Source organism: Balaenoptera physalus, assembly GCF_965194825.1.
Source record: "Balaenoptera physalus genome assembly, chromosome: 13".
NCBI lineage: Eukaryota > Metazoa > Chordata > Mammalia > Artiodactyla > Balaenopteridae > Balaenoptera > Balaenoptera physalus.
In genome coordinates this window covers 58,954,559-58,981,409 of record NC_138892.1, presented here as the reverse complement: position 1 = coordinate 58,981,409, position 26,851 = coordinate 58,954,559, and the positions used below count along the sequence as shown (strand labels likewise).

General features: G+C 39.2%; 1 protein-coding gene and 1 pseudogene across 10 annotated transcripts in view; one reads left to right on the top strand and one right to left on the bottom strand.

Moving 5' to 3' along the window:
- R3HDM2 (R3H domain containing 2) overlaps window positions 1–26,851 on the bottom strand; it is a 146,331-nt gene that overhangs the window by 87,703 nt on the left and 31,777 nt on the right. For 3 of the 9 annotated variants that reach the window (XM_082422225.1, XM_082422245.1, XM_082422233.1), the window contains one exon: window positions 14,334–14,396. The exons of 1 other annotated variant lie outside the window; for it this stretch is intronic. The gene's annotated coding sequence lies outside the window, so the exon portion shown is untranslated. Of the gene's footprint in view, window positions 1–792; window positions 849–14,333; window positions 14,402–26,851 lie in introns of those variants that run through there. 5 more of the 9 variants (XM_082422228.1, XM_082422227.1, XM_082422224.1 and 2 more) reach the window with 3 other exon arrangements.
- Window positions 14,408–18,810, top strand: LOC309641781 (putative hydrolase RBBP9 pseudogene; annotated as a pseudogene). The gene has a single exon. The product of its transcript is annotated as a putative hydrolase RBBP9 pseudogene (transcript).

Sequence of the window (26,851 nt, the reverse complement as noted above, 5' to 3'; positions counted from 1 at the left end):
ATTCCATCTACAACATAAAGCATCATCTTAAAGAAAAACTACTTTTGGTGACTTCAGAATACTATTAGCAAAAGACAAGTATGATATTCCTGGATACTGGCTAAATAAACTCGCAATAGCCCTAAATTCCATGACTGAACTTAGATTAACATAACTCCTCCCTAAACTAAATTCAAAGCTTTCTTTAAAAAAAAAACAAAGACACAAAGGCCAAAAAGTTCCAACACATCCTATTCTAGACCAAAAATACAAAGCTATAAATGTCTAGACATGCCTCAAGGTGTGTAATTACTAAAGCTAATTAGCATTCTCAAAATTAAACATCCACAGCAATGCTTAAGGAATGGGGGGAGGGCAGATGTATCTAACAAATAAAGAAAACAGGATTCTGGAATTAACCAATGTAACTTGCTAGGAGAATAATTATCAGCTTCCTAAGGCTCAACTAAAATATGAAACTTTTTGTTGCTATTATTCACTGGGAAAGTAGGAATTAATTGGGCAGGAAGCTCAGAACTATGATATTAATTTTGTAATAATGATAACACTGAAAGATCCTTTCATTCGTACTAAAAAGATGGTGTTTTAAAAGAAAACACATTTTAAAAAATCTATAGTAAATCATCTTTTTCTGTAAGATCACGACACTAGAGTTGTGCCATATAATTTTACCTCTAATCCTCACATACCTTTATCCTAACAAAGACTATAAATATGGGATCCTGGGTAAAAAGATTCAGTATTCTGCACAGTATAGTTTTTAGAGATTTGATTTCCCCACCTGCCACTTACAAGCTGTGTGATCTTGGATAAGCTGCTTAACCTCTTGGTGCCTCAGTTTCCCTTATCTGTAAAACAAAGGTTAATAATAACTATCTCATGGGGTTGTAAATATTAAAGTGAGTTAATATACCGGTAAAATGCTTAGATACATGGAAAATATTTTAAATAAATGTTAGCTATTATTTTGTTGTTGTTATTTAGTCTCCTCTAAACCAATACAAGATCAGGGATACTATTTTTTAAATTTGGAAGAATTAATATAGAAATATTATTATTTGTTTTATAGTTTCTCTGAAACTGAGGGCTTTGCTTACATAGAATGAACAGAATAAGTAGGTCCAGAGTGACATTAGGTTTTAAGGCCCTCAACATGCATTTTCCTTTTAGAAATAAATATTCTGGGATGCAGACTAATTTTCCTGTGCCAGAGGAATGAAGTTCCCTTCCTGTACCTACCAGGAAAATCAATCATGCAGGTGACAAATAAGTAAATTCTAATATGTTAAATGCTAGCTAGAGCTGCTCACAAGGTTAAATGGAAACAGAAGGAACAGTCATCTAAATCACACTGGAGGAAAGGCTTCCAGAAGGACGGGATGCTTAAGCCTAATAATCCTCAAGGACAAACAGTATTTAGCCAAATAGAGAAGTGGAGAAACAGACTTAGATTCCATATTTAACAACTGGATGATCTGAGGAAAGTTACTTCACTCTTTAAATCCCAGTTTCCTCATCTACAAAATAAAATGGTAAAAGTACTTCTTTTGGAAGACTGTGTAAAGATTAAATGAGATAATATATGTAAAGTACTTAGAACAGTGCCAGGAACATAGTGTGAACCCAATAATATCATTAACACAGATGTATGGGTCACCATGATGCTTTCTCAGGACTGCAAGTATTGCGTAAAGAAAGCTATAGTATAAGGTACTCACAGAAAAGTGTTTGGAGAAGAAGCTAGAGGTTAGTGGAAACAGGATCATAAAACATCTTGTGTACTAACTAAAGCAATGGGAAACTTGTAAAGGACTTTCAGAAAGTAGTTATATGATCATATTTCTATTTTAGAAAGATTACTTTTGCTACAATGTGGATGGGTTAGAAAGAAGATAAAATAGAGGCAGAGATACCAAGTAGGGAAAAGATGAGATAAGCATTCTGGCTGTAGAATGAGGGGACTCTGACCCAAGAGGCATTAAGGAGGTAGAATCATTAAGACTTGGTGACACAGGAGGTATGTGTGATGGTTGGGAGAAGAGAAGCCTAAGAGAACACCCAGGCAACCAGAGAGAAAAGGAGTTATCAAAGTGTGGCCTGGGACCCCTGGGAAGCTCCAAGACTTTTTCATGGGATATGCAAGGTCAAAACCATTTTTATAATAATGGTTTTGGTTAAGACTTTATTCACCCTTTTCACTCTCATGCCCTCAAAGATACACAAGAGCATTTTCCAGAAGCTACATGACATGTAATATCACAACTAACTGAATGAAAGGCAGATACGAGAATTCATCTGTATTCTATTAACCCCAACACTAAATTATTTGCAAAAATTAAAAACAATGACACATTTCTCATAAATTTTGTTGCTGTTGTTATGGGGAAAAAAATTTTTTTAATTCACTTTTACGTTAACATGTAATGGATTTATTATCATTTTTAAATGAATTAATGTTTTTTAAATTTCTCAGTTTTAATTTCTAATACATTAATATTGATAGTTATAACCTACATAAAACGAAAGCTCTTTTGGAGGCCTCAGTAATTTTTAAGAGTACAAAGAGATTATGATACCAAAAAGTTTGAGAACAATTGGGGTAGACATTTCCACCACTGAGATACGAATACTGAAGGAGAAACCAGTTTGGGGAAAAAAAAGATAATAAAGTTCTGTTTAAAACATGGTAAATGTGATGTGCCCACAAGCTGACATAATCAAAGTGCCCAATAGGCAGTTACACTGATGGAACTGGATATCTAGACCACCAAACTGTGGCAGAAGTTGAAACCTTGGATTTTAAAAGGAGAGTGCATGGTGAGAACAGTGTCAGATTAACCACAGAAAAGACTAGAGAGGTGAGCATAGGCCTCAGGACACACCAATATTTAAGGAATAAAGAAGAGGAAGAGAACTCCATACAGAGGAAAAGTAAGAAACATTAGAAATAAAATGAAAACTAAAGGAGCATATCACTAGCTATAATTAAAGAGAAAGCTGTTCAGGGCTTTGAAGAAAAGCAAAACACCAATCCATCATTAGTAATGCCAGGGAAAGACAGAAAAGATAAACGAAATCCAGTATTAACTCAAAACTCTCATTTTAGCCAGGAGTTTCAATTTCTTCTCATACAATACTTTTTTCTTATCCGAGTTACTCATAAAGAATGAAATGATTTCAGGTTCATCTTCTTTGCCTTCTTTGTTCACCCTCTGGAGGAAATGCAAACAAAAAAATGACCAAAAGGATAGAGATGGAAAGAAAAGAAAGATCCTGGATGAAATATATGAAGGGAACTGACTGAAGCAGTGACTCAAGGAAGAGGCATTCATTCATTCATGCAACAAATACTCTGTGAGTAACCATTCTGTGCGAGGCATCATGATACACACTGCGGAAAAACAGCTGACTAATAATATACCAAGCTATGCCCTTGTTCATCAGCAGAAACAACAGACTAGGAATAGAAATAAAACTTTCCTGATGAGACTAGCATAAGCAGAGGCAGCTCTATTCTAAAGGTGGCTCTAGCAGATTCCCAGAGCTCAGTTACCTAATTACTGAAATGTGTCCTAATTCCACAAAATTAACTCCAAAGAAATATTTTCTTCAGGTGTTTGATAGCTACTAGCCATGTGATCCTGTGGCAATACTTATCTCTCTGAATTTTTACATAGATAAGCACAGCTTTGAAATGCAGAGAGAAATCTTTAAGAAATACTTGTATATATATTAAATCACCATTAACTCTGAGATAAGCTCCAAAACTAATAATAAAGGTCAAAGGAGAATTACCTAGCTAGATGTACCTAGGCTGGAAAAGGCTGCTTTAACTGGTTAACTCTACCCTTTAAATAAAGGAAAATGTAATTTTAAAAATATGGTTATTCTTTTAAGGAAAGGACTATAAGGATAAGAATAGAGAAAATGCATTTGAAAACACCCAGAATCTAGCATTACATTCAAAAAGAATCCTGAACAAGAAAGGATATATTATCACACACAAGCTGTCACAAAAATCTTTTCCCACCATCATTGTGTGCTATGGTAGCTGACCTATTTCTAGCTTTAAGCCTGTATCTATCTGATTGATTTGCAAACTTCCAAAAGTAGCTGGGCTTCAAGAGACACTGAACAATATCAGAAGTATCTTTTTGTCTGAGTTATATTTAGCCTCCATTCCCACCTCACCCCCCAACTGGCCCTTTTTTAAAAACAACTTAAGAAAGGAAGGAATTTTGGGACAGTAGTTAATAACAGTGGATGTTCCTAATGTTACTGAAAACTCTGGGGGTTGGGGTGGGGATCTCACTTCTGACTAACTTGGAATAACAGGGATGATGTTTATCTTTCTGGAAGAAACAATAAAAAACCAGACAAATGTGTGAAACACTGGTGTTTAAGACACTGGACAACAGGCAATGAAGGACAATGATTCCTCAGAGATGGGAAACAAATAAGGTAAGCTCTATGATTACCCAAGTTTAATGCCTAGGGAGAGTTTCCAAGAAATGTCAAAAGAGGGAGTCTAAGGGGAACCTAGGCATGCTCCAACATGCTCCCTAAGTGGAGAACACAGGAGTGAAAGTCTGAGAGAGCAAAGGAGTCTAGAGCTCATAGAACAGTAAGCCACAGATTGGAGAAATATCTGCAAACCACATATCCAACAAAAGACTTGTATACAGAATATATAAAGAATTCTCAAAACTCAACAGTAAAGAAACAAACAATCCAAATAGCAAATGGGCAAAAGACATGAACAGACATATTCAAAATCATTAGCCATTAGAGAAATACAAATTAAAACCAAAATGAGATATCACTGCATACCTATCATAATGGCTAAAATAAAAAATACTGTTTGGAATTCCCTGGTGGTCCAGTGGTTAGGATTCCGTGCTCTCACTGCCAAGGGCCTGGGTTCATTCACTGATCAGGGAACTAAAATCCCACAAGCTGCGCAGCATGGCCAAAAAAAACGAAACAAAACAAAAAAACTGTCAATACCAAATGTTGGCAAGGATGCAAAGAAACTAAATCACTCATACATAGCTGGTAGGAATGTAACATGGCAAAGCCACTCTAGAAGAAAGTCTGGCAGTTTCTTATAAAATGAAATATGCAATTACCATGCCACCCAGCAACTGTACTCTTGGACCTTTATTCCAGAAAAATAAAAACTTATGTTTACACAAAAACCTGTATGTGAATGTTCACAGTAGCTTTATTCATAATAGCCCAAAACTGGAACCAATACAGAAGTCCTTCAACAGGTGAATGCTTAAACAGACTTGGGATAGCCATACCATGAAACACTACTCAGCAATAAAAGGGTACAAACTATTGATACACACACACATATACAACTTATATGGACCTCAAGGGAATTATGCTGAGTGGGGGCAAAAAAAAGTCAACCTTAAAGGGTTATATACTGTATGATTCCATTTAAATAACATTTTGAAATGACAATATTATAGAGATGGAGAACAGATTAGTGGTTGCCAGGGTTACAGGTTTATGAGTGGGGTGGAGGTAGGTAGGATAGGAGTGGTTATAAAAGGGCAACAAGGACTTCGCTGGTGGTCCAGTGGTTAAGACTCCATGCTCCCAATGCAGGGGGCACGGGTTTGATCCTTGGTCGGGGAACTAAGATCCCAGATGCTGCGTGGTGCAGCCAAAAGAAAAAAAAAAGGGCAACAGGAAAAATTCTTGTTTGAATAGAACTGTTCTGTACTTTGATGGTGGCTGTAGATATACAAATTCACACATGATGAAATTCCATAGAACTACACACACACACACACACACACACACACACAGGAGTAGATGTAAAACTGGTCAGATATGAATAAACTCTGAAGACTGTACCAATATCAATTTCCTAGTTTTGATATTGTCCTATAATTATACAAGCGTTACCACTGGGAGAAAATGGGTGAAAAACACATGGAACATGTACAACTTCTTATAAATTATACTTATTTCATAATGAAAAGTTAAGATAAATGACTGAGAAACAATACAGATTATAGAAATAGTAAAGAAAGATATTTAGAAAGTTATTATAACTGTATTCCATATATGCAAAAATCGAAAGGAAAAAGTAGGCATGTTAGAAGAAGTAAAAAAAATCTCTGATATGTTAGAGATAAAACTACACTATGTAAGACTAACAGCAGATTAGAAATTGCAACAGAATACATCAGGGGAAAAAACTAAATAAAATGAACAAATTACCAGTGAACTGTGGAATAATTTCAAATTACCTAATATATGTGTCAGTGGTATCTCCAAAGAAGAGAGAGGAAAAAAATATTACAGAAACAATAACTTAAAAGTTTCCAAATTGGAATAAAACTATAAATACACAGATCCAAGAAGCTCAAAGAACAAAACACCTTATTACCAAACTACCTAAAACGAGTAATACAGAGTAAATCTTAAAAGTAGCCAGAGAAGGGGCTTCCCTGGTGGTGCAGTGGTTAAGAGTCTGCCTGCCAATGCAGGGAACATGGGCTCGAGTCCTGGTCCGGGAAGATCCCACGTGCCGCGGAGCAACTAAGCCCGTGCACCACAACTACTGAGCCTGTGCTCTAGAGCCCACAAGCCACAACTACTGAGCCCGCATGCCATAACTACTGAAGCCCGAGCGCCTAGAGCCTGTGCTCTGCAACAAGAGAAGCCACCGCAATGAGAAGCCGGCACACTGCAACAAAGAGTAGCCCCCGCTCACCGCAACTAGAGAAAATCCGTGTGCAGCAACAAAGATGCAATGCAGCCAAAAATAAACAAATAAAATAAATTAATAAAAAAAAAAGTAGCCAGAGAAAAAGAACTTATTATCTATAGAGGAACAAAGATGAAGATAACAACAGAATTCTCGCTGGAAACTATTCAAGTCAGAAGACAATGGAGTGGTATCTTAAAGGACTGAAAGAAAAAAAAAACTGTCAACCAAAAATTCTATACTCAGAGAAAATATCTTTCAAAAATGAAGGCAAAATAAAGTAAATAAAATAAAACTTTTTTATTTAAAATAAATAAAACTTTTCAGACACACAAAAGCTGAAAGAATTCATCACCAGCAGACCTGTACTAGTCCTTCAAGATGAATGAATATGATAACAGATGAAAATCTGGATCTACATAAAGGAGTTAAGAGCATAAGTGGTAACAATGTGGGTAAATAGATAAAACTCTTTCTTCGTTATTTAAATATCTTTTTAAAATACTCAACTATTCAAAGCAAGAATAATTTAAAATATATTGTACAATTTATATATACAAGTAAATGTATGCCCAGGAGGGAAGAAACAGAAGTACAGTATTGTAAAATCTTATACTATACAAGAAGCAATATAACAACATTTCCTTGAAGCAGAATGTATGGCCCACAAGGAAAAATGGCAGTCAACAGAAAGTCACTTAGGGAGCCCAAACATTGGATTTAGATAGACTTTTAAAATAAGATCAGCCATTTTAAATAAGATCAAAAAAGGAAAGAGGGAGGGAGGAAAAAAAATCAAAAAAGTTAAGATAACCATGACTAAAGTACTAAAGAAAAAGTATGAGAAAAATATCTCACCAAAAATAGAATATTAATAGAAAGACAGAAATTACAAAAAGGAACCACAAATGGAAATTTTGGAGTTGGAAACTACAATAATGGAAATGAAAATCATCAGTAGAGAGTTCAACACAAGACCTGAGCAGGAAGAAGGAATAATCAACAAACTTGAAGCTAGGTCAATTAGGCTAGATCTGTCTGAGGAACAGAAAGAAAAAAGAATAAAGAAAAATGAACAAAGCCTCAGAACAAAGCCTAACAATTCATGTTGGGAGTCCCATGACAGGAGAGAAAGGGAAAGAAAGGACATTTAATGAAATAATGGCCAAATTTTTCTCAAACACTAAATCTGCAAATCCAGGAAGCTCATCAAAATCCATGGAGGTCAGAAGGCAATGGAAGATTTATTCAAAGTGCTGAAAGAAAAAGACTATCAACCAAGAATTCTATCTCCAGCAAAGCTATCCTTCAAAAACAAAGGAGAAATTAAGACATTCCTAGATAAAAATGAAAGAACTCATCACTAGCAGATCTAGTTTACAAGAAATACTAAAGACAGTCACTCAGGCTGAAATAAAAGGACTCTAAGGCAGTATCTCAAATCCAAACAAAAAAATTAAAAGTACTGGTAAAAGTAACTATATAGGTAAATGTAAAAGATAGTATAAATAAATGTTTTGTTTGTAACACTTTGTCTATCTGATTTAAAAGACAACTAAATAAAGCTATGATTATAAACCTGTGTTGATGGGCACACAATGTACAAAGATGTAATTTGTATGTAATAGAACAAAAGAGAGAAGAGGGAACAGAGCTATACAGACACAAAGTTTTGCACACGACTGTAACTGAGTTGGTATTAAATTAAACTACATTGTTATAAATTAAGATGTCAATTGTAATGCCCAGGACCACTAAGGAAATAACTCAATTTCATAAAAGGAATCTGCAAAACCCCATAAATAACATCCTACTTAAAGACTGAATGCATTTATCCTAAGCTCAGTAACAAGACAAAGACATAAACTTTTGCACTGGAGGTTCTAGCTAAGGCAATGAGGCACTAAGAAGAAAGAAAAGGCATCCAGACTGGAAAAGAAGTAAAAACGATCTCTATTTGCAGATGACAAGATCCTGTATCTAGACAATCCTAAGGAATCCACTAAAAACTAATAAACAAGTTCAACAAGGTTGCAAGATACAAGGTCAATATACAAAAATTGATTGTATTTCTATACACAAGCAATGAACAACTCAAAAGTGAAGTTAAGGGGGGAAAAATTTACAATAGTAACAAAAATAATACTTAGTTATAAATTTAACAGAAGAAGTGTAATGGGGTAGAGTTAAAAAAATGTAACTTGTATATTGAAAATCACGAACTATTATTGATAGAAATGAAATAATATCTAAATAAGAGTAAATCCATCCTATGTGCATTAATTGGAAGACTTACTGCTAAGATGGTAACACTCCCAAAACTGATCTACAGATTCAAAGCAATCCCTATCAAAATCCCGGCTGGCTTTTTTTTTGCATAAAATGACAAACTGATCCTAAAATTCACATGGAAATGCAAGGGGCCTAGAATAAACAACATAATCTTAAAAAAGAACAACAAAATTGGAGGACTCACATTTCCCAAGTTCAACTAACTACACAAAGCTACAGTAATCAAAACAGTATTGTAGTGGAATAGCATTGAAAGTCCAGAAATAAATCCTTACATTTATGGTCGACTGATTTTTGACAAGGGTGCCAAGACAATCAAATAGGCCAAAGACAGTCTTTTCAACATGCAGTAATGAGACAAGTGGATATCTATACATAAAAGAAAAAGTTGGAACCATACCTCACACCATACACAAAAATTAACTCAAAATGGATCACAGACCTAAATGTAAGAGCTAAAACCATAAAACTCTTAAAGAAAAAAATAGATTCAGTGGACTTAATCAAATTTAAAACTTTTGTCTGTAAACAATACCATCAAGAAAGTGAGAAAACAACCTATGGAAGAAATATTTGCAAAGCATACATCTGATAAGGAACTTGTACCCAGAACTCTTACAACTCAATAATAAAAAGACAAGTTATCCAATTTTTTAAAAGGCAAAGGATTTAAATAAATATACATTTTTCCAAAAAAGATATACAAATGGCCAATTTGTACGTGAAAAGATGCTCAACATCACTAGTCACCAGGAAAATGCAAATCAAAACCATAATGAGATACTACTTCACACCCACTAGGATGGCTGGACTCAAAAAGACAGACAATAAGACGTTTGATGATGATAGACAAATTGGTACTCTCAAACATTGTCGGTGGGAATGTAAAATCATGCAACCACTTTGAAAGCAGTTTGACAGTTCCTCAGAAAGTTAAACATACAGTTACCATATGATCCAGCCATTAGACTTCTAGGTTTATAGTCAAGAGAAATGAAAACATATTTCCACACAAAAACTTGTACATAATTGTTCATAGCAGCATTATTCACAGTACCCCAAAGTGGAAACAACCTAAAAGTCCACTAACTGATGAATGGATAAACAAAATGTGATATATCCACCACACAACAGAATATTATTCAGCCATAAAAAAGAACAAAGTACTGGGAGTTGCCTGGTGGCCTAGTGGTTAGGATTCCAGGTTTTCACTGTCATGGCCCAGGTTCAATTCCTGGTGGGGGGACTGAGATCCTGCAAGCCACATGGTGCACCCCAAAAAAAAGAACAAAGTACTGATACATGCTAAAACTTGGATGAACCATGAAAACCTTATGCTAAATGAAAGAAGCCAATCACAAAAGTTCACATATTGTCTTATTTCTTTTATATTATATATCCAGACTAGGCAAATCCATAGAGACAGAAAGCAGATTAGAAGTTACCAAGGGATGGGGGGAAGAGAGAATGGGGAATGATTAGTTAATGGGCATGGGGTGGTTTATGGAATAATGAAAAAGTTTTGGATCTAGAAAGTGCTTGTGATTGCAGAACACTGTAAATATACTAAATACCAATGAACTGTACACTTTAAAATTGTTAATTGTACGCTACGTGAATTCATGTCAAAAAAAAAGAAAAAAATAAAGAAAGAAATTAACTTGGAGGGAAAAATCAAGTATATGTCCATACAAAGATTTGTACTCAAATATTCATAGCATAACTTTATCTGTAACTGCCAAAAACCGGAATAAACCCAAATGTCCATCAGTAAGTGAATGCATGAACAAATTGTGTTACAGCTGTACAGAAGATCACTACTCAGCAATAAAAAGGAATAACTATTGATACATGCAACAACATAGATGAATCTCAAAATAATTAGCTTGATAAAAAAAGCCAAACCAAAAATAAGTAAATATGAGAGTATACACTTTATGATTCCCTTTATATAAAATTCTAGACAATGCAAACTACTCTATAGTGACAGAAAATTGATCAGTGGTTGCCAGGAGACCACAGAGGTTGGGAGAAGGATAACAAATGGGGATAAGAAAACTTGTGGAGGTGATAAATATGTTCATTATGTCTTTTTTTTTTTTTTGTATTCCATTGTTTATACCAAGGAATGAGTGAGAAATCCATCCAGGGAATAGTTTCAGAGAGCAAGGATTCATAGATTTTCATTATCTTGAGCTGATAACACTTCGTCAGTCTTCCACCTGGCTACATACCCCAGGGTAGAAAAACCAACATGTGTCTCCAGCATACATCTTGCTCTTTTCTTCCCAGGAAAAAACAAGGTTTAAGTGTGGATTTAAGGCTCCTCCCCAACCTGAGCGCTCTCTGATCACTGACCTCAGTCGTTCCCAATCCGGCTGAATCCCAAGATTGCTTGTAAGGATTGCTGCAAAATACTCAGGCTTCTTCCCAGACCCACCATCTCAGAATGCTGGGCACGGAGCCCAAGATTTGCTTATTCAACAAGCCCTACAGGTGAGGCTGGTGCACAGCCACGTGGGAATCCTGGTCTACGTTCTTGCTACTAAATGTGATCTGAAAGCAGAATCAGCACCAACCTTGTTATAATACAGAATCCCATGCCCTACTACAGACCTTCTGAATCTTACCAAGATGTCCCGATGATTCTTATGCAAATTAAAGTTTAGGACTCCCTGGTCTCTGTGCTGTCTAGACGCAGTGTCAAAACTCTGCAGTCTGCTCAGGTGTGTGGTCTGATCAGATCACGTAGCACTGGGACTTCCAGGGTTTAATCCTTGTTCCTTTCCAGTTTTTGGTTCTTTGGAAAAGATGGAAAGAATAATCCAGGAAACAGCGCTTTAGGACTGGTGAAAGATAACATCACAGCCCTGGGCACTGTCGCTGCCTGAGTGCTTCTTCCTCCAGATCACAGCTCCAGCCACCACAGCTCCAGTGACCACCAAGAGAACCAGGCCAACAGTGATGCCATGAGAACGGTGGGCTGAAGAGGTTCGGCCTCGCTCTGGTTGTAGAAGCCGCGCAGGGTGTTCAGGTTCACTCAGAAAGTCTGTGCGTGGTGCTTGTAGATCCGCGAGTTCCGATCCCAATACTCCGGCCCCTCCTGCTCCACCCATGGCATCCGCGGCTCCATCCTCGGATTCGAGGCGTCGCTGTCGAACCGCACGAACTGCGTGTCGTCCACATAGCCGACAGAGATGAAGGGGGGCTCCCCGCGGCCGGGCTGGGACACCCCGGTGTAGAAATTCCTCAGGGAGTGGGAGCCTAGGGGCAGGGAGGGGCGCGGTCCCGGGGTCCGAGGTGTTGGGGCCAGGAGGGGGAAGGGGGCGAGGGGCTCGTGAGACCTTCATTATGTCTTGATTGGCGTGACAGTTTTACAGTGAACACATGTCAAAACTTAACAAATTGTACGTTTTAATATGTACAGTTTACTGTATGTCAATTATTAAAAGCCTCAATTAAGCTCTTTTTTGAAAATATGATACGGCAATGTACGCATGCTGGCAACTCAATAATTGATAAGGTAGTAATAAAGCGGTTTTACTTTACCTTGCTGAGTGTACAGGCAACTCCTGGCAACATTAAACATGGAGAACCACTCAAAGTAGCATATAAATTTGAATTTTTGTGAACTTAAAAATACTTCCACGACTTCTCTGGTGGCGCAGTGGTTAAGAATCTGCCTGCCAATGCAAGGGACACGGGTTCGATCCCTGGTCCGGGAAGATCCCACATGCCGCGGAATGACTAAGCCTGTGCACCACAACTATTGAGCCTGCGCTCTAGAGCCCACGGGCCACAACTACTGAGCCCACTTGCCACAACTACTGAAGCCTGCGTGCCTAGAGCCTGTGCTCCGCAACAAGAGAAGTCACCGCATTGAGAAGCCCATACACCGCAACGAAGAATAGCCCCTGCTCGCTGCAACTAAAGAAAAGCCCACATGCAGCAACAAAGACCCAATGCAGTCAAAAATAATAAATAAATTTTTAAAAATTAAAAAAAAATACTTCCGGGGGACTTCCCTGGGGTCCAGTAGTTAAGAATCCGCCTTCCAATGCAGGGGACAAGGGTTCGATCCCTGGTCGGGGAACTAAGATCCCATATGCCACGGAGCAACTAAGGCTACGCACCACAACTACTGAGCCCACGCGCTCTGAAGCCCGTGCGCTGCAACGAAGAGCCTGCGCGCTGCAATTAAGACCCGATGCAGCCAAATACATAAATAAAATTTAAAAAAAAAAGAAACTTCCATTAACCTACATTATAATTTCAGAGATGCTCAATCTTCATTTTTGACTGATCTTCAGTCGGTAGTGCTAGACACCCTGCCAGTTCTGGCAAGTACTACAATTAGTGTAATCTGTAAACAAGCATTTAGATACACCAAAAAAACTCCTACAAGAAACCCTAATAAGGTTCCTTAAACTTGAAAATACTTGTGAATAGTATCTCAAGCGTGATGAAATCAACAAAAAAAACTCTATTATCTATATTAATCACCTCTTAAGAATTCCTCAATTATAGATATCTACCTTTTGTAGATATTTACTCAAAAAATATAAACTATTGCAAAACTTTTTATCTACTTTCTAAAAAGTTCAAAAAGCTTTAAGGTTAAAAACCCTAAGCTGGGGCTTCCTTCCTGGCGCAGTGGTTAAGAATCTGCCTGCCAATGCAGGGGACACGGGTCCGAGCCCTGGTCCAGGAAGATCCCACACGCTGCAGAGCAACTAAGCCCGTGCACCACAACTACTGAGCCTGCACTCTACAGCCCGCGAGCCGCAACTACTGAGCCCACATGCCACAACTACTGAAGCCCGTGCTCTGCAACAAGAGAAGCCACTGCAATGAGAAGCCCGCACACCACAACGAAGAGTAGCCCCTGCTCACCGCAACTAGAGAAAGCCCATGCACAACAACGAAGACCCAACGCAGCCAAAAAAAAAAAAGACAAACTAAAAGCATGATGTAGTCAGCAATCAGGAAAAGTTATGGAAATGAGGGTGAAGTACAGCCAATCAAAACCATTTTACATTCACGATATTTATGCCAGGTGAGAAATGACATCACCTAACCCAAGCTACCATCATCTCTCACTTTGACTATTACAGTAGCCTTTTTCCATTTTTTAATTCAGATTAATTCAATCTTGATATACTGTGAGTCTCAATCTCTTCATCTATTAAATGGGTGCAGTAACACTCCCAACCTTATGAGATTGTGTGAGGATTAAATGAGATCAAGGGTAAAGCACTTAGTTTGTTGCCTGGCACATAAGAAGTATTCCATAAATGTTATCTATTATTACCTGAATAAATGTTCAGCCTCCATGAGTCCAGTGCTGGAATGGCGTCACATATAAGTAACAAGTCTAACCTCCAAAAAAAAAAAAAAAAAAAAAAGGTAAGTTAAAAGCAATTTCAATCTTAATATATTGAGACTCTCAAAGAAAATAAAAAGATCAATTTCAAATCAGCTTCTTAATATCTTCTTTCCCAATTCCTTTTGCTCACAATATTTCTTATAATCCTACACCTTGTGCTGAACCCTCTATATCCATCCCTACTCTCAATTCACAATAAAACACTATTCATTTGGCTCTTTCCCCTCTGTTGATCCCCTCTACTTATAAGCAGTTCCCGGTCCCCTTTCTAATACAAACAAATCATCCAGTCTTACTCCTTGAAATTCTTCAGCTGTTTTTTACCCATTATCCTTCCACACAAGACAAATCTAGAAACTGAGCTAGCAGATCTAGAATATCTCTTGGTAGGTGCAAAGCAAAAGCAGAGGTCAGAGACAGAATTTTCTTCTATGAGTAGAAATAAGTATCACAAACACATAATTTAATATCTCCTCACTCCAACTGCAATATTTATTATTATTGCTCTTACGGGACTCTGAGGGCTGGCTGCTGCTTAATCCACTTCAACAACCCAGAGTGCTGAGTGCCACCACCGGAACCCTTAATATGCGCAAGCCAGCCTGTGTTCTTGGAAGCCCAAAAAACCTAAGCCCCACTGCGTTCTACACAGTGAGGAGTATCCCTAACTTATAATTTTGTCTTATAACTCTATCCTGTGGATATCACATCAAAAGTCCACCTTCCCAATATCTTACACAGATTTCTATGAAAAAGCTCTTCTGGTTTTTTTATGGCCCCTTCCTCTCAGGGTTTTGGCATTAGAGACGTATGGTAGTTTGGTTAGGACTGGGAGGCATGACCAAAGGATATTGCCCTTCCCCTTTTCACTACCAATCTTGGTCCTGAAACATGGCTGCATGGTGAATTTTTTCCCCAGGAAATGCCTTGTTCTCCCTCATGCAAAGAAATTACTGGCTGGGTTGCCTTTCCCTACAGGCCCTCAAGTCATGCCCAGATGTGTGGGATTTTTAAGTGAGCAGAGTAGGTTCAGGCTGAGAGCCTTGCCACACCAAAAAGTCACTCTCCAGCTCTGAGTCAGAGAATCAAGAACAACATAATTCAAAGCACACACTAGTACTTATTGCTATAATGGTTTTCTTGCCCTATCTGTAATCTTATCAAAATTAAAAGTGAAATACTTTCTGAAAGAAGTTGAATTCCCTTCTGCCGTCCATCCTCTTTTACCTCCATATAATTGCAGTTTTTTAATAAAATGCAATAGCCTCTTAACTAATCATTCTACTTCTGCTCTGGGCACTCTGCTATCTGTTCTCCCCAGAGAATCAAGAGTGATTTTTTTTTTTTTAATTGAAGTATAGTTGATTTACAATGTTATGTTATGAGTGATCTTTTTAACACGTAATTCCGATCACTTAGCTTCCTTGCTCAACCAGCTTCCTTCCACCAGTGGCTTCCCATCATCCCAAGCAAGGTCTACAGAGCCTTATAAAATCTGGCCCCTGCCTACTCTTGAACATACCAAACCACATACTTCCCACAAGTCCTTTGTATTTGTTTTTCCTCCTACCCAAGACAGTTGTCTTTCATCAGGAAATGCTGGTTCTGCCTCCCTTCAATTAATAGTTCATATGTCACTATGAAGAGGTCTGACCACCCAATTTGAAGTATCCCCTTCTCCCTTACTCTCAAATCACATCATCATATCAATCTTCTTCATAGCACTATACTCTGTAATTATCTTATTGATTTATTTGAAAATTGTCTATCTTCTCAAACAAGAATGTAAGCTCTTTGAGGGCAGAAATCTTATGTGTCTTGTTCATATGTGCCTCCAATGCCAAATAGTGTCTGACACATAATAAGCACTGTAACAGTTTTCTAATTGTTTGCTTCATTTACAAAGCCAAGTACTACCTCTAAGGTGTTAGGTTTTTAAAAACTTATTTCTAGGGACTTCCCTGGTGGTGCAGTGGTTAAGAATCCACCTGCCAACGTAGGGGACAAGGGTTCGATCCCTGGCCCAGGAAGATCCCACATGCCGCGGAGCAACTAAGCCCGTGCACCACAACTACTGAGCCTGCGTCTTAGAGCCCGCAAGTCACAACTACTGAGCCCGTGTGCTGCAACTACTGAAGCCCGCATGCCTAGAGGCCATGTTCCGCAACAAGAAAAGCCAACGCAATGAGAAGCCTGCGCACCACAACGAAGAGCAGCCCCCGCTCTCCGCAACTAGAGAAAGCCTGCGCGCAGCAACGAAGACCCAACGCAGCCAAAAAAACAAACAAATCAAAAAAAAAAAAAACCCAAAAAACGTATTTCTACAGCCAATAAAATGGCCAGGCTTCAAAACCCTATGTTCTCTTCCACATTCTAACAATCTGCCTTGTATTCTCAGAAAGCTCCCTTCCTTTCTCTGAAGGTAAAATTTGCCCTCAGAAAATTAAGATGGCAATCTTATCTGGCAACACTGTTCTCTAGGTCTGTGGGTTTCAGATCCAATGTTCTCAGGCAGCAGCAATTACCAAAACTCTGGCTACTAGTATTGCACTGAGGAGTGCCTCACGTACCAGAACCACCAGGCTAATCTGACGAAGCTGCAAACACCTGTGAGAGTACCATAGTTAGTAAGAGTTCTGTGAGGCACTCCCAACGCCTTAAAGATAACCTCACAGAAGTAGGAAGATTTAGTTCAGTCATCTGACTAGTGGCACATTCTATAAAGCCTTAATAATGACCCTGTCACCAGAAAAACAAATACTTTGTCCTAGCCTTCTAATCAACTGCATTTAGCAACCAACATCCGTCTTTTGCAATAAAATGCCACCTCTGAGTTCCTATTCCTATCAAATTATCACTGGTTTGAGCAATAGATAAATCAGAAACTACAGTTAACAAATCTACTTGTCTGGCACCCAAGACAATTAATTAAACTTACTTAGAGATGCAGAATAGCCTCTAGTCACCTGGAGACAAGTTTTAAGATGCTAACAACTGTAACACTTCGGCACATCAAAATGGCTATAATGTGAAAAACAGCCACATGCCACTTCCAATGGTGCACCTATACTGAAAGTGACCTTCCCCCTCCAAAATAAATAATGTTTAAAGTCAGCTGAATCTTGAAGAATGACTCTGACTTTTCTCTAAAATAAGGGCTATGACAGCTACCTTAAGAGAGGCCCAATAAACTCAGGGCAAGGGGCTCACTGTGCTGACGTTGTCACCTCATCTAGGACTTGAGCTGATTCATCCTGATGGGCTGACAGGTCACTAAGACCTGCACCTTGCCCAAGATTCTTATTTACTTCACATATAAAAATACTGTCTACTCAAGACAACTGCAATCCAGACACCTTCTCCTGACAGGGAGGCTTTCCCTTCCTGACTTCACTGAGCACCTTGGGAAAAAAGTTGTCACTTCAGGCCCACTTTAGTAACTGTGGATGACCAACAAGGCATTGAAGGGCCGGGAAGAGAGCCCATAAAAAGACCAGAACGTTAAGTCTCAGCAATTACAAAAAAAAAAAAAAAAAAAAAGGATTTAAAAAAAAAAGACCAAAATCACCTGGAGAAGAAACTAATCTCTCCAGCATTAACAGATGTTTGGTACAATTAACGTAATTTAAAAAGCAGTCGCAAAGTCAAGACCTGAAAACATCTGGTCCTTGGCCACACCAAGAAATCACAGAAGACATCCTTTAACCAAGTAAGCTGTGTTCTAACATGAATTTCAAGAAGAAAGACAAGGAAAGGCAATTTTCAAAAATCCACAAACTATCCCCTTAATTTAAAAGGAAGGAAGGGAGGTTGGCTGCACTCATGGCGGCGCCCTGCAAGGCGGTGTGATCATCCCCGGGAACGGGGGCTGGGATGTGGCCACCCACGGCTGGTATGGCTGGGTGAAGAGGGGGCTGGAGCAGATACCTGGTTTCCAGTGTTTGGCTAAAAACATGCCTGACCCAATCACAGCTCGAGAGAGCATCTGGCTGCCCTTCATGCAGACGGAGCTGCACTGTGACGAGGAGATCATCATCATAGGCCACAGTTCCGGGGCCACTGCAGCCATGAGGTACGCAGAGACCCACCGGGTGTGTGCTATTGTGTTAGTGTCTGCGTACACGTCTGACCTGGGGGATGACAATGAACAGGCAAGTGGATACTTCAGCCACCCCTGGCAGTGGGAGATCAAAGCCAACTGCCCTCACATTGTGCAGTTTGGCTACACTGACGATCCTTTCCTTCCTTGGAAGGAACAACAAGAAGTGGCCAACAGGTTGGAAGCCAAATTGTACAGATTCACTGACCGTGGCCATTTCCAGAGCACAGAGTTTCATGAACTGGTTAGTGTGGTCAAGTCCATGCTGGAAGTGCCAGCATAACCAGGGTGGTTCCTGCTGTTCTGCGTAACAACATGGGAGTAGGGCAACGATCAGATTATTAACAGATGACAATCATCTACTATCAGATGAATAGCGGGCATGCAAAACAGATCAAATTAAGGTCCAAAAAACACACAAGTTTCAATGTTCAAACTAAATTACAAACAATATTTTCATTTTCCACAGAATCGACATCTCCTCAAATTACTCTGACCTAAAACAGTATTTTTCCCATTTGATAAGGGACATGGGACAGCTTAACCACCCTTACCTCTCCAAAGTGAATAAGACAGAAACGAAACCCAGGTTTCCTGATCCCTAGTCCAGATTAAAACTAAACAGGTTTCATGTTATGCTGTAGGAGTTGCAGCATAACATGTCCTTAAACATGTTGAGAGAGTGACACACAAGGAGGTTGAGGCAGGGGTCTGCAGGGTCAGGCAGGGATCGGTCTAAGACCAGACTGGCGAGGATTAGGGCGACGGGGAGAACTCCTGCTGGGTCCTGTCTGGATTGTTGCCACGTGGGAATTTGGCAAGGCATTGCCAGTTTTCTGATTTTCAAGGAAAGAAATTCATACACTTTTGTATTTAGGAACCATAAGTGTATGTATATATAATCCACATGTACATGAATTACGTTCAGTCCACAGACATAAGGGTTATGTTAGTTGGCAACTACAGTGTAAATAAAAAATCTGCAAACACGGCAAGACACAAAGTCCAAGCCATCCATGTGTGACCTCTGCTGTAAGTATTCACTTAGCCAGTGCTTTAGAGCTTGAGAAAAGCCTGAGAAATAGACATGACGTCAAAGGATGAAATCATGGGAACAGTTTGGATTTTGTTACAAAGTCTTAAATATTTTAAAAAATGATCTTTCCATATCTCAAATTTTGTTCTGTAAAGTGTTCTACCTTTTAATTTCCATGGTCCTTTAGATCTTTCAGCATCATTCCATGATTTTTCTTCTAATCATACTCCCTCAAAAAAACCCTTTTTCATTTTCCAACGTTTTTTGGCTATTATGATCCCCAAGTAACATCTCAAAACAATTCCCAGTAAATTCACACCTGATATTTGCTGCAATAATGTGAATTCCCACACTGTTCATACCTAACGAAAATTCAAAGCCATCATTTGAACCTGAAAAGGCTTTTGATTTCTAAATGTGCTCAAAAAATGTCAGGAGAGATTCTCTAAATTTTTAGCAGCAATTATCTTAGGGGATGGGAATTTTGGTAGTTATGGTGCAGTGGACGTCTCCTTTTTACATTATACACCTGGGGATTATTTGAGTTTGTGCACTGTGTCTTACTTTTATAGTTAAAAATAAAGACTAAAAACAGTTTATTTGACAAGTTAGTGAAAAGCAAAGTAGATAACTCCATTGAATACTTTTCTTACAGAAGCTGTTTAGCACTGATTTGACCGAGCCTATAATCAAAGCTTGATTCTATTTGAATTATTTGGAAGTAGTCATTGTTCTACGTATTCTCTGCCTTGTTTTCTGAAGTCCTTTCTTAAAAAAATTTACAAACTTATACAAATAACAGTTCATAATACTTTATTGTCCTCTTCCTCTGTAGAAAAAACCAAATATATACAATTGAGAAATAAAAAATAAAAATAAAAATAAATAAATAAAAGGAAGGAAAGGAGGGAGGGGAGGGAAGGAGGGAGAAAGAGAGAAACAAGGAGAGAGAAAGAAGAAAGGAACAAGGAAGCGTAATGCCCAGTGTTGTAGATTAAACATGGCCACAGATTATTTGCAGCAATTCCCATCAAGAAGTGGAGCTGGGACTTCCCTGGTGGTCCAGTGGCTAAGACTCCATGCTCCCAATGCAGGGGACCCAGGTTTGATCCCTGGTCAGGGAACTAGGTCCCACATGCCGCAACTAAAAGATCCCACATGCCGCAAAGACGGTCCCGCAAGTGGCAACGAAGATCCCGTGTGCCGCTAGTAAGACCCGGGGCAGCCAAATAAATAAATAAATATTAAAAAAAAAAAAAAAAAAAAAAAAGAAGTTGAGCTCATTTCCCCTCATTGTCTCAAAGACAATGCTGAGCAAAAAAAGACACAAAGCATAACACTATATTCTATTAATATGAAATTCAAAAACAGATAAAACTAATGTATGGTAATAGAAGCTAGAACAGTGATTATCTTTTTTTTTAATTTATTTATTATTATTATTATTATTATTTTTGGCTGCGTTGGGTCTTTATTGCTGTGCATGGGCTTTCTCTAGTTGCGGCGAGCATGGGCTACTCTGCGGTGCACGGGCTTCTCACTGAGGTAGCTTCTCTTGTTGTGGAGCATGGGCTCTAGGCACGTGGGCTTCAGTAGTTGTGGCACGTGGGCTCAGTAGTTGTGGCTCACGGGCTCTAGAGCACAGGCTCAGTAGTTGTGGCGCACGGGCTTAGTTGCTCCGTGGCATGTGGGATCTTCCCGGACCAGGGCTCAAACCCACGTCCCCTGCACTGGCAGGCAGATTCTTAACCACTGCGCCACCAGGGAAGTCCCCAGTGATTATCTTTGAAGTCATTTTTGCAAAAGAGATTCTAGAGCATATTCAGTGTTTCCAGAGAAAACTGTCTATACAAGAGTATTTGAGGGGACAGCTTATAACTGATATGGTGATGGAAGCAGCTAATTGTGCTCCTGCCCATCCAGCCAAACAGATGCTGCTAGGCTTACCTCTACTTTAGGAAGGACATGCTCTAACCCCTGCACCGGTTTGTACAGCCTGGCCCTCTGTGGCTCCATGTCCAAGTCAGTGCCTTAGTTTAGAACCTCATCATTTTCCACTGGACTTACCACAAAACACACTGTGAAAAGGGTGATCTTTGAAAAATACAAATGTGATGGCATCACTCTCCCACACCCATACCATACATACACACCCCTCCTCCTCCTTAAAATCCTTCAAAGACTCCCCAGTGCCTATAAATTCTGCACTCCCTATCAGGGTACTTAAGTTCGTTTATAATCTAGTCCCTGACTACCTTTTTCTCTCTCTCTCTCTATATATATATCCTGAGTTCCATAACGAATTACTTATAGTTGACCTAGAAAGCACCTCATCTCAGTATCTCTGGGTATAGAGTTGACCCTTGAACAATGAGGAGGTTAAGAACGCCAACCCTCCCCACAGTTGAAAATCCGAGTATAACTTATAATCAGCCCTCAGTATCCGCAGTTCCCCCTGTATCTGGGATTCCACAGATTCGACCAACCACAGATCATATAACACTGTAGTATTTACTACTGAAAAACCTCCATGTTGTTCAAGGCTCAACTACGTAATGCATCCTCTATCTAAAACAGCAGTTCTCAAAATGTGGTCTCAGGAGGTCTATGAGGTGAAAGTATTTTCATAATAACAAGATGTTATTTGCCTTTTTCACAACGGTGATAAAAGCAATATAGGTATAACTGCTAGTGCCTTAGCATAAATCAAGGCTGGGGCATCAAACTGTACTAGTAATATCATCTTCTCCACCACTCCACATTTGGAGTTTAAAAAGGAAAAGATAAATTTTACTTGTGAATATCCTTGATAAACCAGTAAAATTTAATAATATTATTAAATTTCCAACTTTGAGTACGTCTTTTTAATATTCTAAGTGTCAAAATGGGAAGTAAGTATAAAGCACTTCTCCCGCTTTACAATAATCATACAATAATTGTCTCAAGGAAAAGCAACTGAGCTACAAGCTGAACTAGCTGCTTTTTTCATGGAATACTATTATTTCTTTTTTTAAATTAATTTTTATTGGAGTATGGTTGTTTACAATGTTGTGTTACTATTATTTCTTAAGTAAACAACTGACAGGCAAACTATGGTTATTCAGACTTGGGTATGTACAATATTTTCACGAAAATGAACAAAGTGAGCCTATGACTTCAAAGAAAACAAATGAAAGTATTTGTTGCAAATGATAAAATTCAAACTTTAGCTAAAGTCAGAATTTTGAAAACATGTATCCCCTATGAGCTTGATGGCTTCTCAATACTTTAAGACTTTCCTGATGAAACGGTAGTGGTATTAATGAATGTGATTTTTAAAAACTGTATAATTAACTGTATCAAACACTTGGAAGATCTGAATAACCAAATGAACCAATATTTTCCAATTAATTAAATCATGATGTTTCAAAATCATACATGGGTAAAAGACCCATTCAACGTACTAAACAAACGAATTTTAATGTCACCAAGTACAAAAGTTCATTAATATGGTTTCATATTAATGAAACCATACAACTAACCTACATTGCAACTAACCTTTAAGAAACTACCACTTGTTGAGTTTGGGTATAATATCAAAGAATACCCACAATTACCTAAAGAAGATATTAAAATACTTCTGTCTTTTTCAGCTACATATCTCCAAGGCTGGATTTTCTTCATATATTTCAACCAAAATGACATACTGCAACAGACTGAATGCAGATGGAGATACAAGAATACAGCTATCTTCCAATAAGCTAGACATCAGAGACTTGTAAAAATATAAAACAATGTCCCTCCTTCTTCTCACTAAATCTTTTCTGTTTTAAAAATTAGTTTTTTCACGACAATGAGGTACCACCTCACACCAGTCAGAATGGCCATCATTAAACAGTCTACAGGGACTTCCCTGGTGGTTCAGTGATTAAGAATCACCCTGCCAATGCAGGGGACACGGGTTCGATCCCTGGTCCAGGAAGATCCCACATGCCACGGAGCAACTAAGCCCGTGCACCACAACTACTGAGCCTGAGCTCTAGAGCCCACAAGCCACAGCTACTGAGCCCGCGTGCCACAACTACTGAAGCCCGCGGGCCTAGAGCTTGTGCTCCGCAACAAGAGAAGCCACTGCAATGAGAAGTGTGCATACCGTAATGAAGAATAGCCCCGGCTCGCCACAACCAGGGAAAACCCACGTGCAGGAATGAAGACCCAATGCAGCCAAAAATAAAAATTAATTAATTAATTAATTAATTAAAAGACTTAAAAAAAAAAAAGTCTACAAATAACGGGACTTCCCTGGTGGTCCAGTGGTTAAGAATCTGCCTCCCAATGCAGGGGATGCAATTTTGATCCCTGGTCAGGTAACTAAGATCCCACATGCTGCGGGGCAACTAAGCCCGTGTGCCACAACTACTGAGCACACGGGCCACAACTAGAGAGAAGCCCACACACTGAAATGAGGAGGCCACGCACTGCAGTGGAGGGTTCCGCATGCCACAACGAAGATCTCGTGTACTGCAACTAAGACCCGATGCAGCCAAAAATAAAATAAATAAATAATTTTTAAAAGTCTACAAGTAGCAAACACTGCCGCACGTCGCAACTACCAAGCACACACACCACAACTACTGAAGCCCACATGCCTAGAGCCCATGCTCCGCAACAAAAGAAACCACCACAATGAGAAGCCCACGCACTGCAACAAAGAGTAGCCCCCGCTCACTGCAACTAGAGAAAGCCTGCACGCGTGGCAACAAAGACCCAGCGCAGCCATAAATAAATAAATAACTAAAGGAATGAATGAATGAATGAATAAATAAATAATTAAAATTAAAATTAAAAAAAATGCTGGAGAGGGTGTGGAGAAAAGGAAATCCTTCTATCCTGTTGGTGGGAATGTAAATTGGTACAGCCACTACAGAAAACAGTATGGAGGTTCCTCATAAAACTAAAAACAGAGTTGCATTATGATCTAGCAATTCCATTCCTGGGCATATATCTGGAAAAAACTATAATCCAAAAATATTCATAGCAGCATCATTTACAATAGTCAAGACATGGAAACAACTTAAATGTCCACTGACAGATGAATGGATAAAGAAGATGTGGCATATACACACACACACACACAAACACACACACACACACACACAAATGGAATACTACTCAGCCATAAAAAAAGAATGAAAAAATGCCCTTTGCAGCAACGTAGATGGACCTAGAGATTATCATACTAAGTGAAGTACAAATACCATAAGATATCAATGGTATGTGGAATCTAAAATATGACACAATGAACTTATCTACAAAACAGAAATAGACTCATAGAGAACAGACCTGTTGTTGCCAAGGTCGGGGGGTGGGGGAGAGATGGACTGGGAGTCTGGGATTAACAGATGCAAACTATTATATATAGAATGGATAAACAACAGGGTCCTAGTGTACAGTACAGGGAACTATAGTCAATATCCTGTAATAAACCATAATAGAAAAGAATATGAAAAAGTATATATGTGTGTGCGTATATAACTGAGTCACTTTGCTGTACAGCAGAAATTAACACAACATTGTATCAACTATACTTCAATAAATTTTTTTACAAATTAGTTTTTTCAGGACTTCCCTGGTGGTCCAGTGGTAAAGAGTCCACCTTCCGGGCTTCCCTGGTGGCGCAGTGGTTGAGAATCTGCCTGCCAATGCAGGGGACACGGGTTCGAGCCCTGGTCTGGGAAGATCCCACATGCCACGGAGTGACTGGGCCCGTGAGCCACAACTACTGAGCCTGCGCGTCTGGAGCCTGTGCTCCGCAACAAGAGAGACCGCGATAGTGAGAAGCCCGCGCACCGCGATGAAGAGCGGCCCCCACTTGCCGCAACTAGAGAAAGCCCTCGCACAGAAACGAAGACCTACACAGCCAAAAATAAAAAAATAAATTAATTAAAAAAAAAAAAAAGAGTCCACCTTCCAATGCAGGGGATGTGGGTTCAATCCCTGGTTGGGGAACTAGGATCCCACATGCCACAGGGCAACTAAGCCTGTGCGCCACAACTACTGAGCTCGCAAGCCTCAACTAGAGAGCCTGTGTGCCACAAACTATTAGCGCGCACGTGCTCTGGAACCCACGCACCACAACTACAGAGCCCATGTGCCCTGGAGCCTGTGCACCACAACTAGAAGAGAAGAGTCGCACGCCACAACTAGAGAGAAGCCCACGTGCTGCAATGAAAGATTCCACATGCCTCAACAAAGATCCCACGGACCACAACTAAGACTGACACAGCCATAAATAAATAAGAAATAACAGGGGGCTTCCCTGGTGGCGCAGTGGTTGGGAGTCTGCCTGCCAATGCAGGGGACATGGGTTCGAGCCCTGGTCCGGGAAGATCCCATATGCCACGGAGCAACTGGGCCCGTGAGCCACAATTACTGAGCCTGCGCGTCTGGAGCCTGTGCTCCGCAACAAGAGAGGCCGCGACGGTGAGAGGCCCGCGCACCGCGATAAAGAGTGGTCCCTGCTCGCCGCAACTAGAGAAAGCCCCCGCACAGAAACGAAGACCCAACACAGCCATAAATAAATAAATAAATAACTTAAAAAAAAAAAAAGAATGCAGCTATCCTTTAAAAAAAAAAAAAAAGAAATAACAGAACTATTAAAAAATTAGTTTTTTCAGTAAAAAGTACATTATAAAAAATTGGGCAGAAGAACTGAATAGGCAATTTTCCAAAGAGGAAATGCAAATGGCCAACAGGCACATGAAAAGATGCTCAACAGCGCTAGTCATCAGAGAAATGAAAATCAAAACCACAATGAAATATCACCTCACACCTGTCAAAATGGCTATCATCAAAAAGAACACAAATAACAAATGTTGGCAAGGACGTGGAGAAAAGGGAACCCTTGTACATTGTTGCTGGGAATGTAAACTGGTGTAGCCACTGTGGAAAAACAGTATGGAGGTTCCTCAAAAAACTAAAAAAAGAACTACCATATGACTCAGCTATTCCACTCCTGGGTACACATCTGGAAAAAACAAAAACACTAATTCGAAAAGATACATGCACCTCAATGTTCATAGCAGCATTATTTACAACTGCCAAGATATGGGAGCAACCTAAGTGTCCATCAAATGATGAATGGATAAAGTGTGTCTGTGTGAATGTACATACACACACACACACACACACACACACACACACACACACAAAATGGAATACTACTCAGACATAAAAAAGAACAAAATTTTGCCATTTGCAGCAAAGTGGATGGACTTGGAGGGCATTATGCTAAGTGAAATAAGTCAAAGAAAGAAAGGCAAATACTAT